This window comes from Diabrotica virgifera, chromosome 5, assembly GCF_917563875.1.
Source record: "Diabrotica virgifera virgifera chromosome 5, PGI_DIABVI_V3a".
In the NCBI taxonomy this organism is placed as follows: domain Eukaryota; kingdom Metazoa; phylum Arthropoda; class Insecta; order Coleoptera; family Chrysomelidae; genus Diabrotica; species Diabrotica virgifera.
Window position 1 is genome coordinate 201,384,089 of NC_065447.1, and position 14,058 is coordinate 201,398,146.

Genomic DNA, 14,058 nt, shown 5'->3' on the forward strand with positions numbered 1-14,058 from the left:
AGTCAAGGGCTTGTCTGAGGTCTACGAAGAGGATGAGCAAATCTGTGTTGTGTTAGCAGTATTTAACTACTATTTGCGTAATTATGTGGATTGCATCTGTAGTGGATCTGCATTGTCTGACTTTTTGCTACAAGTCCTTAATTTCCTCTGTGAATTGAGTGACTTTATGTCTGGTCTATTACAATGTTGTATGTTGTGGTTGTAGCTATTTTCCTCTATAGTTGTTACAGTCTGCTATTTCTCGTTTTTAAACTACCTACTTCCTATTTTCTTCCATTGCGCCTCTCCAAAGCACAACTACACATAGCCTTTAGAACCAAATCAATATACCTTCTTCTTCTTTGTGAGCCGTGCTTGTTTTCAAGCGTTGACTATCGTCGTATCAACAAGCTGATAAAATGCTTCTCCTCTGTACCTCCGCTTTCTGTTATTACACTCCCAAAATACGTAAAATTTTCCACATTTTCAATCTGCATGTTGTTAATACTAAATATTATATTATTTCCAGCATTATTCTCATGTATTTGGTTTAATTAATATTAATGTTTATACCTATTTCATTAGCTTCAGCAGAAAGTGTTTCCAAAAGATCAGCCACGTATTGGAACCATTGTACGAAGAGGCAGATATCGTCGGCGTAATCTAGATCGCTTAGGGTTGTGGTTACGTCCATTGTATCCCCCTTTTGTTGAAGTCTAGTGGAAGAGAACATTGTCTACAGCTAAGATAAAAAAAATGGAGAAAGCACGTGTCCCTCTCTAATTCCAATAAGTACGTTTAATACCTCACTGTTAATCCCATAACTTGCCTCACATTCGTCACATGCCAATGTGAGGCAAGGTATGCCACTTTCAACACCCATAATAAGGTTAAAGAAATGATTTCAGGAAGTCGTAACAAACCAATCGGGATGTTAACAAATGCAGATGGTACCACTATTACTGAAACGCAAGACAAATTACAAATTACAAATTACAAATTAGAACAATTAGAAGTTAAAGGAGAAACCACGGGACCAGAAATAATGAAAGAGGAAGTTATTTATGCCATAAAACACACAAAACGTAGAAAAGCTCCAGGACCCGATGAAATACCAATTGAACTATTGAAGATAATTGATGAAGATAATATTGATGTCTTGGTAGACCTTTTTAACTCCATATACAAGACAGGACACATACCCAAAGAATGGCTTCTCTCAACTTTTGTAACGATTCCAAAAATCGCAAATGCTAAAGATTGCAATGGCTATCGGACAATTGCATTAATGAGCCACACATTAATGAAAACCTTCCTTAAAATCATACATAACAGAATCCACGTGAAATTAGAACAAGAAATAAGTGATTCAGAGATGGGTTTTAGAAAGGGTCTAGGAATTAGAGAAGCATTATTCGGAGTCAATGTTATGACAGAACAATGTTTGGATATGAATCAGGATATATATGCTTGCTTTATAGATTTTAAAAAAGCTTTTGACAGAGTTCAACATGAAAAGCTTTTAAGTATTATTAAGACCAAAAACATAGCTAGTAGAGATCTACAAATTATATCGTATCTGTATCAAAATCAGAAAGCAAGAGTAAGAGTCGAAGGAGAACTGACAGAGGAAGTAAGTATACTTAGCGGAGTTCGACAAAGGTGCATAATTTCACCACTCTTATTCAACGTCTACAGTCAAGTGATATTTCAAGAAGCTTTATTGGATATTGTGGAAGGTATTTTGGTCAACGGAAAGAGCATTAATTATATTAGATATGCGGACCATACGGTCATATTTGCCAGTGACATGGAAGATTTACAGTACATAATACAACATGTATACAATGCATGTGAAAGGTACGGACTGCAAATGAATCTCAAGAAAACGAAATCAATGACATTCTCAACAAAACCACAAAATGTAGATAACCTGATCATCAATAATACAACGATCGAAAGAGTAACAACATATAAATACTTGGGAACGTGGCTAACTGAAGATGGAGATCAAACAAAAGAAATCAGATCTATAATAGAAATGGCAAGAAACACGTTCATAAAATTGAAGAACTTACTTTGCAACCATAACCCTAATCTAGAGATCCGCACAAGAATGCTACGTTGTTACGTTTTTTTCTACTTTACTATACGGCATAGAATCGTGGACAATAAAGCAGTCTAAAATCAAAAAATTAAACTCCCTTGAGATGTGGTGCTACAGGAGAATCCACAGAATATCGTGGACCGAAAAAGTAACTAATATAGAGGTGTTACAAAGAATGAAGGAAGAATGTGAAGTCATAAAAACTGTTAAAATTAGAAAGATTCAATATCTGGGTAATATAATGAGGGGCGAGAAGTACGTATTATTTAGGTTAATTATGCAAGGGAATAAAAAAGGGAAGAGAAACCCAGGACGACGCAAAATATCCTGGCTAAGAAATTTGAGAGAGTGGTTCGGTTGCAGCTCATTAGAATTATTCAGAAGTGCGGCCAATAAAATTAAAATAGCGATGATGATTTCCAACCTCCGATAGGGGAAGGAACCTGAAGAAGTTAATCCCATTGTGTGTCATGTGCCAGTTCGCCTCAGTGTAGAGTACCTTTATGCTGACAATAATTTTTTGCTGACTATTTCTTGTCTCTAAGATAATTTTCCATATAGCCTCATAAGATAATCTATCAAAGGCCGCCCGAAATCAACATACACCATATTATATACGGGAGTGTTTCATTAAACAGAATAGGCAGACCGAATTTGACGGTATGCGTTTTTAATAGAAGGAACTAAGAGAAATATATTTAAAACGATATAGGTATACAAAAAGGCTGCTCCACCAAACCAATTTCTTTCATAAGTATGTTTCTGTAAGAGCAGCTCTGCCAGGTAATCCACATCAGATATCATCGAAATCAGAATAAAGATAAATAAAAAATAAAAAATAATGACTGAAGATAAAAAAATCAATATTTTTATTTTTGAGCGTAAAGTATTAAATCATAAAAGTTCCCAATAGGGTGTCGTAGAAAGAAGGGTATAAAAAAGAAGCAATAAAATACATTATTTCTAATGCCAATTCTATTTTACTACCTATTAATTTAAAGTAGTGAAACTAAAGTTTTCTATTAAATTTTGATAGTAAATTTTTCTGTATAAGTTTCACATTTGATTACTTATATTTCACCGGTTTTCACAGCTCCACATGGTCGATAATACTATCTTCACGTTAGGATAGAGCAGCTGAAACTTTTAGTGTCGTGAATTCCGATACTATCGTACCGTGCATGTATCATTTGGAAGGCAATCCAAAAGAAAACGACGAATATAAAGCTGGTAATACGGGTTTTAACACGTACAATCTAGAAAATAACCAAGCAATTTTTGTGTTTACGAGCCGCGAACTGCCGTACATTCCACTTTTGATATGTTCGACCATTCCTGATAGTCTGGCAGCCGAATGGATCCATTAGACCATATTCCCAATCACGTAAATTTTGTTACAGCTTTTGTAGAAGCTTTTGTAAAAGTTCGTGTTTAAGTATAGAGGGATTTCTTTTTTATGATAAAAACCTTTCCGGTTATAAAAGCGGTTTTTATGATTTTAGTTTAAATTCCTTAGCTATTTTATTTTAACAAAAAAAAAACAAAAAAAAAACTGTTGTAAAATTACAAAAATTGTAAGCGTTTGTTTTGACTGTTTTAATGAGCCTTTTCAGAAACAGTAAAACAAGTTGACACTTCTGATAAAATCTTCCACCACTTCATAACTTTATACAGTACGAAGACAGATTAGTACATACTCTTCAACAAATTAATAAGCCAGGCGCATAGTAATGAAGTAATCCATGGATGTAACACATACGAGATATAGCTTTAACAATAAATTCAAAATTAATATACTAGGCTGTAACATTTGCGCATCCAGCTCGCGCATTTGTCTCGCCAACGCCTCGAATACAGTGGTTTTTCATCTTCTTAACGTGCCCTATCAAGTCCTCTTGACGTTGGCGATTAACATGGCAAAATTGTCTCTGTCTCGAGCTATTCTACGTAAATAGTTACTCTGCTTTGTTTATTTCTGTTCACACTCTGATATTTATCAATAACCCCGTCATAATAAGTTGAAGAATATTACACCGGTGTTCCCATACTTCTCCTTATTTAAGTTCCATCTTCTATCGAAGGTTGGAAATCATCATGGCAATGCGGACCCTGTTGACTGCCGCTCTAAATAGCTCTGCACTACTGCACTCGAACCATTTCCGTAAGTTCTTAAGCCAGGATGTTCTTCGTCTTCCCACATTTCGCTTTCCTCAGATTTTGCCTTGCATAATAGTTGTAATAATGAGTATTTTTGTCCTCTCATCACATGTCCCAAGTATTCAAGTTTTCGTCTTTTGATAGTTAGTATTATTTCCGGTTGATTTCCTATCCTTCTAGTTACTTCCACGTTCGACATTCTTTGAATCCATGGTATTCGTAGGATTATTCTGTAACACCAAAATTCAAAGGCGACCAACTTATTCAAATGGACTTTTTTCAACGTCCACGCTTCCAAGCCATAAAGAGGAGTAGAAGCATCCTTAGGTGCAGTTCTAACCTTATATCCCGACAACAAAGAAACTTCTTAAGTTTAATGAATTATGCACGTGCTATTTCAATACGTGTCTTAATTTCTTTGGTTTGGTCTACATTTGATGTTATCCATGTTTCTAAGTATTTGTAGTTATCCAAACTCTCAATCACAGTATCTTCAATAGTTAATTGGATGTTTGCATGTGCTGATTTAGTTATTATCATGCATTTAGTTTTCTTAAATACATCTTCAGTCCGTACTTACATATGACAGCGTTCATTAAGGCGTTGCATTACGTTCTGTAAATCATTGTTGTCATCCGTTATTATTACTGTATCGTCTACAAAACGTAAGTTGTTCAAAACTTCTCCTCCATTGATAGATATACCTTCTATTGAATCTGAGAGCGCTTCTTAAAATACCGCTTCACTGTAGACATTGCAAAGTAGTGGAGACAGCACGCAACCCTGACAGACTCTCTCTGTATTTTGATATGTTGGGTGTCCTGGTTGTGAACTCTTACCTTGGCACTTTGATTCCAATATATATTAGATATAATTTTCATGACACGACTGTCAATATTTTTGCTTTGTAATATATCTACAAGCTTTTTATGTTGAACTTTACCAAATGTCTTTTCAAAGTCTACAAAACATAAGTACATATCCTGATTCATGTCCGTGCATCTCTGGGCCAGCACATTCAAGCCGAACAAAGCATATCGTGTGCTCATACCATTTCTAAAGCCAAGTTGTGTGTCAGTGACTTCATATTCGAGAGTTTTAACAATTTTGCTGTGTATTATTTTCAAAAATGTTTTAAGTGTGTGACTCACTAAAAATATTGTTCTGTGATCCGAGCAGGTTGCTGCACTTGACTTTTTGGCAATTGCTACAAAGGTCGATTTCAGCCATTGTCTGGGGATTGTGACAGTCTGATATATTAGATTAAAGAATTCAACCATTATATCAATACCATCTTCATCAATAAGTTTTAATAATTCGATGGGCACATCATCTGGTCTAGTAGCTTTACCCTCTTTCGTGTTTTTAATGGCATAGATGACTTCTTCTCTTAATATTGGTGCTCCGGTATCCTCTGTGATTTCTAATGACAGTTCTCCTCTTTCATCATTAAAGAGTTGTTGGATGTAATTGCTACAGTGACACAATCTCTCCTTCACGTCAGTAATAATATCCCCTTTATCATTTTTAAGGGTATTCGTTCTTGTGTTTTTTCTCGAACCTGTCATTTCTTTGATTTTTTTGTGTAAATTAAAGCTGTCATACTTTTTATCCAGTTCTTCTATTTCTTTGCATCTGTCGTAGAGCCACCTCTCTTTTGCCTCTCGAATTTTCTTTCTGATGTTTCTCTGAATTTTTTTGTATTTATTCGGGTCTTTTGTTTTATGTTTTCTTCGTTCTTCCATAAGTTCAAGCATTTCTACTGACATCTAAGATTTTGTTTTTTTCTCCAAATGGTTTGAGGGTTTCTTTTCCAACTGACACTAAGGCATGTTGAATTTTTCCCATTTTTGGTCAACAGTCAGAGTTTCCGCACTATCTTCTTTGACTTTCCTTAAGTTCTCGTTTATTTTAAATTTCGTTTTCGCATATGTCTTGTCTTGTTTGAGCCGCCTTGTATCCTCTCACTACGTGTCCAAAATCCATCGTGTCCATCTTTTTACATTTGATGTTATCAAACAGCTCGCGAGGAGCATTTGCTCTCTTGTATGCAAATCTTGCATGCTCTCTTTGCGAATGCATGCAGTCTCACCAAATTTTCCACCACCACGGACGAGTGTAGGAGATGGGTTCGTCGGAATTGTCTGGAGGCCAAACGGGCTTTCACGTATTAGGCTAAAGCCAAATCGTGTAGCGATCTAGAATTGATAAATCGCTGGCGGCTCATTACTCTCGGAACCGTGAATTGAATGATCATTCTCATCTTCATACTTATACCTTTCCTTTGTCGATGTATGTGAACGTAAATTACCACCGTATTTTTCGACTGTAGTATTTATATTTAATTAAATATTATTTTCTTATTTTCATTTTATATTGATGAGTAATAATAATATAATTTTATTTAAATTAAACCTGTTTTATTGAGTCTGTGATCTAACAGAGCTACCCGTTAAAAGGCAGGGCAGACTGGAAGGAATGAGTACCCATACAGGCGAAAGCTACCTGGTACACTAATAGCTCAAAATCATCATAGAGTGTAGGAGCCAGTATAGTGGTATGTATCAATATTATTGACACTCTGAACAACATAACTTTTAACCTCGTTTTTGCCAGGTCTCGTCGAACGTATATGTAATGTTTTCATTGCCTTCATTTTTAAAAACAAATTTTTGAGCTACCAAAAAAGGTTTCTCATTGATTCTTGTGCAACTTATTGTATACCAACATTAATATTTTGTTGATAATTCAGGAATTTAGTAACAGGTTGAGGTAAATCTAATAAAGAGCATAAAATACCTAGTCCAATTCTGCGTAGGGATTAAATAAAACGGGAATTCAAATTTGACTTACCATTTGAAATTCGCTTACTATTAATTTGCTTACTACTACCAAGGATTTCCGACTAACAAGGTTAGTGAAATGTCTCCTCCAGAATAGACGCTTTTACGTAACGCTCCAGGCCAAGAACAGTCGGTGGAGGGACCAAAAAAATGGGCTACCACAGGGAAATGTCTTCGCGCCGATTCTATACAACATATACACCAACGACCAACCCATACACCAACAAACAAGGCAATTTATTTACGCTGATTACACAGCTGTGGCAGCTCAGGGAAGAACCTTCAATGAAGTCGAAGTGAAACTGACAGATGCCCTGGGACACTTAGCTCTACACTACGATAAAAACCATCTGAAACCCAATCCCACAAAAATCCAGGTATGTGCTTTCCACCTTAGAAACAAGCATGCCCGAAGGCCACTGGAGGTGTAATTTCGTGGTCAGATGCTAGAACACACCGAGACGCTAAAATATCTTGGCGTCCGTCTGGATAGAACTCTGTCTTACCAATACCACTGTCAATATGTCAAGAAGAAAGTAAGTGCCAGAAATAATATCATCCTCAAGCTAACTAATACAAAATAGGGAGCACAACCACACACTCTCCGCACTTCTGCTTTAGCATTATGTTTTTCGACCTCGGAGTTTGGAGCACCAGTATGGGCAAACTCTGCTCACGCAAAGAACGTCGAAGTGGCTCTAAATGAAACGGTTCGTATAATATCGGGTTGCCTAAAACCGACACCTATCGAAAAGGTATACCCCATAGCTGGGATTGCTCCACCTCCTATCATGAGGAAGGTCACGTCAGAGGTAGAACGAAAAAAACAGGAGGCGGACCGAAAACACCCCTTATATGACCACCAAACTCAGCCAAGCAGACTAAGATCTCGGAAAAGCTTCCTGAAAACATCAAGATCCATCCCCGAAGCGCCAGAGATGCGCCGAATACACCTATGGCAAGCGTCAGCTACCGCGACACAGTTTCCTCCCTCAGAGGAAATGGCTGCTGGACACAATTTACCGTATCCGACTTGAAAAGCGCTAAACAGACTTAGAACCGGCGTTTTACGTTGTTCTAGTAACCTGAAAAATGGGGATACCAGGAGGACGATACCTGCGACGGTGGCGCGGTTCAGACCAGCCGGCATCTACTATCATGCACAGAGAAGAGAGAGACCTGCACAGAAGAAGACTTAATTATAGCAAATGTGTAAAGGTCAGTAGAATAATTCAAGTAACTATTTTATGAAGCTAAACCAAAATATCGGAGAGGACCACAAAAAATCAAGTGGTGGATGCTAAGAGATGAGAAAGAAGGTTTATTCAGGGAAATAATAGCAGACAAAATATGTTGGAACATGAAAGGAAGCAATAATACAATTTGGAGAAAAATGGCCAGTAGTATTAGAGAGACTGCTATTGACATACTTGGGAAAACTGAGGAAAGAAGTTTGAGGATAAAGAGATTTAATGGTGGTCAAACGAAGTACAAGGAAAAATAAAAGAGAAGGGAAAATTATATAAAAAGTGGACAGAAACCAGATTCGACACAGATCTTCAAAACTATATGGTGGAGAAAAAAGAAGCAAAAGTAGCAGTAGCAAAAGCAAAAGCCTATTCAAACCTATACGATCAACTTGATACCAGGGAAGGCGAAACGAAGTTATATAAAATAGCTAAACAGAGAGCAAAGAAAGCAAAATATTTTAATCAGATCAGATGTATCCGAGATGAAAATAATAAAATACTAGTTCACGAAAAGGATGTCAAAAAGAGATGGAGAAAGTACTTTGACAGCTTATTAAATGAAGAATTTGACAGACAGCCTGTCGAGTCAACGGAGACAATAGCAGCAATGGTCACCAAAATAACAAACGAGGAAGTGGCTCAAGCGCTTCAATGGAAAAGCGGTAGGACCAGATGATATTCCTTGGGAAGTATGGAGTGCATTGGGAGAGACAGTAACAAGGTGGCTATCAGGTTTATTTAATAGAATTATGGACGTTAAACAAGTTCCAGACGAATGGAGAAGCAGTATACTAGTACATGTCTACAAAAACAAGGGCGATATTCAACAATGTACAAACTACAGGGCTCTAAAACTGCTTAGCCACACCATGAAAATATAGGAAAGAGTAATTAATAGACGGATACGTGAAGAGACCGAATTATCCGAGAATCAATTTGGCTTTATGCAGGGCAGATTAACAACAGATGGAATTTTCATTATAAGGCAGTTGATGGAAAAATACAGGAGTAAAGAAACAAACGCTCATATGGTATTCGTTGATCTTCAGAAAGCATATGATAGAGTTCCTCGAGAGATTTTGTGGTGAGCACTAAATATAAAAGGAGTCCCTGGTGAATATTTAAAGATTGTGAGGGATATGTATGAGGGAATAACGACTAGTGTTAGGACAGGTGTGGGAGAGACTGATAAATTTTATGTGAAAGTAGGATTGCACCAAGGCTCGGTGCTTAGTCCGTATTTATTCTCATTAGTTTTGGACCAGATAACAACGAAACTACAGGGTAACATTCTTCTTCTTCAGGTGCCATCTCCGCTACGGAGGTTGGCAATCATCATAGCTATATTAATTTTTGAGGCAGTAGCTCTAAATAGTTGTTTCGAGCTGCATCCAAACCACTCTCTCAGGTTCTTCAACCATGAAATTCGTCTTCTTCCGATGCTTCTTCTGCCATCTATCTTTCCCTGCATTATGAGTCGTAGGATACCATACTTCTCGCCCCGCATCACATGTCCGAGATACTGTAGCTTCTTTTCTTTAATTGTAAGTTCAACTTCCTTTTCTTTACCTATTCTTCTCAGTACTTCATTGTTTGTAACTCTATCTACCCAGGAAACCCTCATAATTTTTCTGTAGGTCCACATTTCAAAGGCCTTAAGTCGTCCCATTGTCTCTACATTTAACGTCCATGATTCCACTCCATAGTATAGAACACTGTAGACTGTAGAGGGTAACATTCCATGGTGCTTAATGTATACTGATGATGTCGTGTTAGTTGAAAATAGTGAAAGAGACTTAGAACAAAAACTGGAACAGTGGATACAAGCTCTGGAGGAAAAAGGTTTAAAACTTAGTAGGACAAAGATAGAGTATTTGCAGTATTTATTTAAAGATGGAGTTACTACAAATAAAATGGTATCTTTGGATGGTGAACTGATTGTTAAATAGTTTTAAGTACCTGGGATCGGTATTACAGAGTAATGGGGAAATAGATGGAGATGCATGCATTAGAATTAGGGCTGGATGGATGAATTGGAAGGAAGCGAGTGATGTGCTGTGTGACAGGAAAATTCCCATGAAGTTGAAGGGAAAATTCTATAAAACAGCCATAATACCAGCTATGAAGTACGAAACTTAATGTTGGGCAGTGAAAAAGAAAGAGAAACAACGAATTCATGTGGCGGAAATGAGAATGCTTAGATGGATGAGTGGAGTGACAAGAAAGGATAAAATTAAAAATTAGTATATTAGGGGAAGTCTAGGTGTAGCATCAATTGATGCCAAAATGAGAGAGCATAGGTTGAGATGGTTTGGTCATGTTCAACGTCGAGACGCTAATCACCCAATACGAAGAATGGCTAAAGTGCAGATTCCTGGAAGGAGTAGGAGTGGAAGACCAAAGAAGACGTGGGGGGAGACGAGTAGGCAGTAGGGGGAGACGAGTAGTATGTTGGTAAAGGGGATTAATATTGATATGACCCAAGATAAAATTGTATGGAGAAATGCAGTTAGGGAAGCCGACCCCGCATAGGGATAAAGCAAAGAGAACGATGATGAGTCGAATTAAAGTAACTATAACCTACTACTTAACCCTTAACTGGTCCGGCGTCGCCTGACAGACGATTCAATAATTTTGATTATTTTTTATTGGAAATTGGCACCGCCCACAGGCAAGTCGTTCTATCTAATCCTTAAACTATTGGAGCTTGACAAGTGGGTGTATTTGAGACAAGTTTCTATCAGTTCCTAAGAAGTTATCGCAACAGTTAGGTTGAGAGTAATTCCTCAGACGACACCGGACCGTTTGTGTCACTTTTTTGTGTTCATATCTGGAGTTCAAGAAGAGCGAGAGGATGTTCTTATTTTAGAAAAAGCGCAAGATTTGCAGTTTATGTCCTTGTAGAAAGCACAGGATGACAAAATACCTGTGCTTGCGTTGCAAAAAGCCTGTTTGTTTGGGATGTATAAAACCACTACCTATGTAAAAATGTCATATAAAATAGGTAAAGTTTGACTGATGCTGGAAACAAACATTTTTGATCGATTTTTATTTTACCTAGTTTTTTGTTTAGTGTGCAGTTTGAACATCTATCCTAGCAATACATTTTTTTTCATGTTGTTTGTTATATTTTTTTTTATTTACTTTACAAAACTATGTACTTTTTCACAAATATTTGTGCGGATTTCAGTTTTATTTTAATATTTTTTTCTTAACAAAAATAATGCCCAAATCTAATACGTTCACTTTTATATAAACATATCAAGGTATGTTTGTAACATTTATTCTTAATAAAAAAATTATTTTCGAGTGTTGTTTTGATTTCTTGAAAAGAGTAGTTTCGCAGACGACGCCGGACCAGTTACGCTACTGCTACAGTACCGGACCAGTTAAGGGTTAAAACAAATAGATGCATATGCAGATAACATAGTTCTAATGGGAAGAGAAAAGGAAAGATTAAAAGAAGCAGTAACAATCCAACGAAGGAGAAAAAAAATACATATCTACTTTGCTCTAAAAGAGAAGATAATAGGGAAATAGGAATCAAGATCGAAAACTACACTTTTAAAAGAGTTCAAAAATTTAATTATTTGAGAGTAATTGTGAATGGCAAAAATAAGCGAGTACTAGCAGGCAACAAAACATACTGGATATATCATTGGCTAATAAATGACAACTTATCCAGAAATACAAAACTGAAAATATACTGACTTGCAATCAGACCAGTAGTTACATAGAAAGCTGCGACAATGTGTCCCACAAAAAAAATCAAGAAAAATTAAAAATAGTCGAAAGGAAAATCCTTGGAAGGAGTATGGACCCGATAAGAATGAAAAACGGAGAAATGAGAAGAAGAATGAACCATGAAATAAGAGATGTAATGAAGGGAGAATATAATTATATATAACATCGAAAGCGTAAAAAATTTTACTTACCTAGGTTTCACTATTTATCGCAGATAACAATGTCAGTGAAGAAGTTAAGAGAAGAATACATATTGCTAATAAAACATATAATGGACTATTTAAACATCTAGGATCTGACAATATCACGAGAAAAACCAAATGCAAAATATACAAAACCCTGATAAAACCGGTCCTTATATATGGATCAGAGACGTGGAGACTGTCGAAAAGCGATGAGAACTTATTAGGTACGTTTGAACGAAAAATTCTCAGACACATATATAAGAGGGTAAACGAAAATGTCGTATGGTGCAGAAGATACATAATTTTAAACTGTACGCAGCATACAACGAACCCGACGTCATAACATCCATAAAAATCGGACGTCTGCGCTGGATGGGCCATGTTGAATGGATGTTGGAGACCGAAACACCAAAACATATGATGAGGAAAGCACCAGTAGGGAGAAGGTCAAAGGAAAGACTCAAACTTAGATACATGGAACAAGTGGAACAAGATCTGAAAACACTTGAGATTACCCACTGGAAGAACAAAGCAAGGAACAGAACAGAATAGCGGAAAATCCTAGAACAAGCCAGGACCCAAAAAGGGTTGTCGAGCTACTGATGATGATGAATAAAGGGAGAAGCTATAGTTAGGTTTATTAAAGGCAGAGACTGAGCTGGCTGGGACACAAAGAGAGAAGGAAAAACGATATACTGATTAGGAAGAAGCCACAAACTGAAACACCGACTAAGAGATGGAAGGACTAGATTGGGAGAGATATCAAAATACTGAAAGTGAGGAACTGGCGAGAATACAACACACAAGAAGAATGCGGAGTGATTCACCGCAATCAATCAATCAAAGAGCTCTAAGGAAGAGCGGGAAACATACCACCTCGAATAAAAGGCCTTGATAATGATACCATTCGATTAGAAAAACTATGTAGAAAATAAAATAAAATAAAAAGAACGACGAATTTTTTTCAGTGGTACCAGGTTCCCTTAAGGGCACCCGAAGTCACATTTAACGACAATGTTAACATTATGTCATATAGTTCTGTAACCAAAGCACTTAGGGACCTAATTTTTGTGTTATTTTGAAATTAGATGTATTTTTTACAGGGCAGTCAATGAAGGTATTTGGCTCCGAATTCCATCCTACTACATAGATTTGTTTGACATTTTCACAGTAAGTAGGGAATAGCTTAAGAAACAAAGTCTATCCTATGCCGATGTGCGCTTTTATCTTGGGGGGTGGTTCCCACCCCTTCTCGCGGGTAAAAAATATTTTGGTTAAAATAGCCACCGAGAGGGCTAGAGAACCTAATTTTAAGCAAAAACTATGATTATTTTTTGAAAATATTTTTGAGTTATTCCTGGTTGAAAATTGGCCATTTTCATTGAAAAAGGATACCTTTTTGGACGGATTTTGGCTAATACCTTAAAAACTATGCATCTAATAAAAAAAACTATACAAAATATTTCTGTAGGTTATAACAAAAAAACAAAGAGATTCGTTCCTTCATAAATCTTCTAGTTAAAATACAAAGAGAGATATGGTAGGTAAGAGGAGTTTGTTTTTTTGCTGCATGCTCAAATCGGTGTATTCAACTTGAAATAACAGAGAAACTGTCGATTTTAGGTGTATAATGATACAAATAACTTTTATAGTGCTTGAAAAGACCTTTAAAATGAGCAGTACTAATTATTGTAGATTACATGCAAACTAAGCGAGATATTGTTTAAAAAATTAATGACTAAAATACATAAATGACTAATGTATTTTAAGAAGAAATGAGAAGTATATTTAAC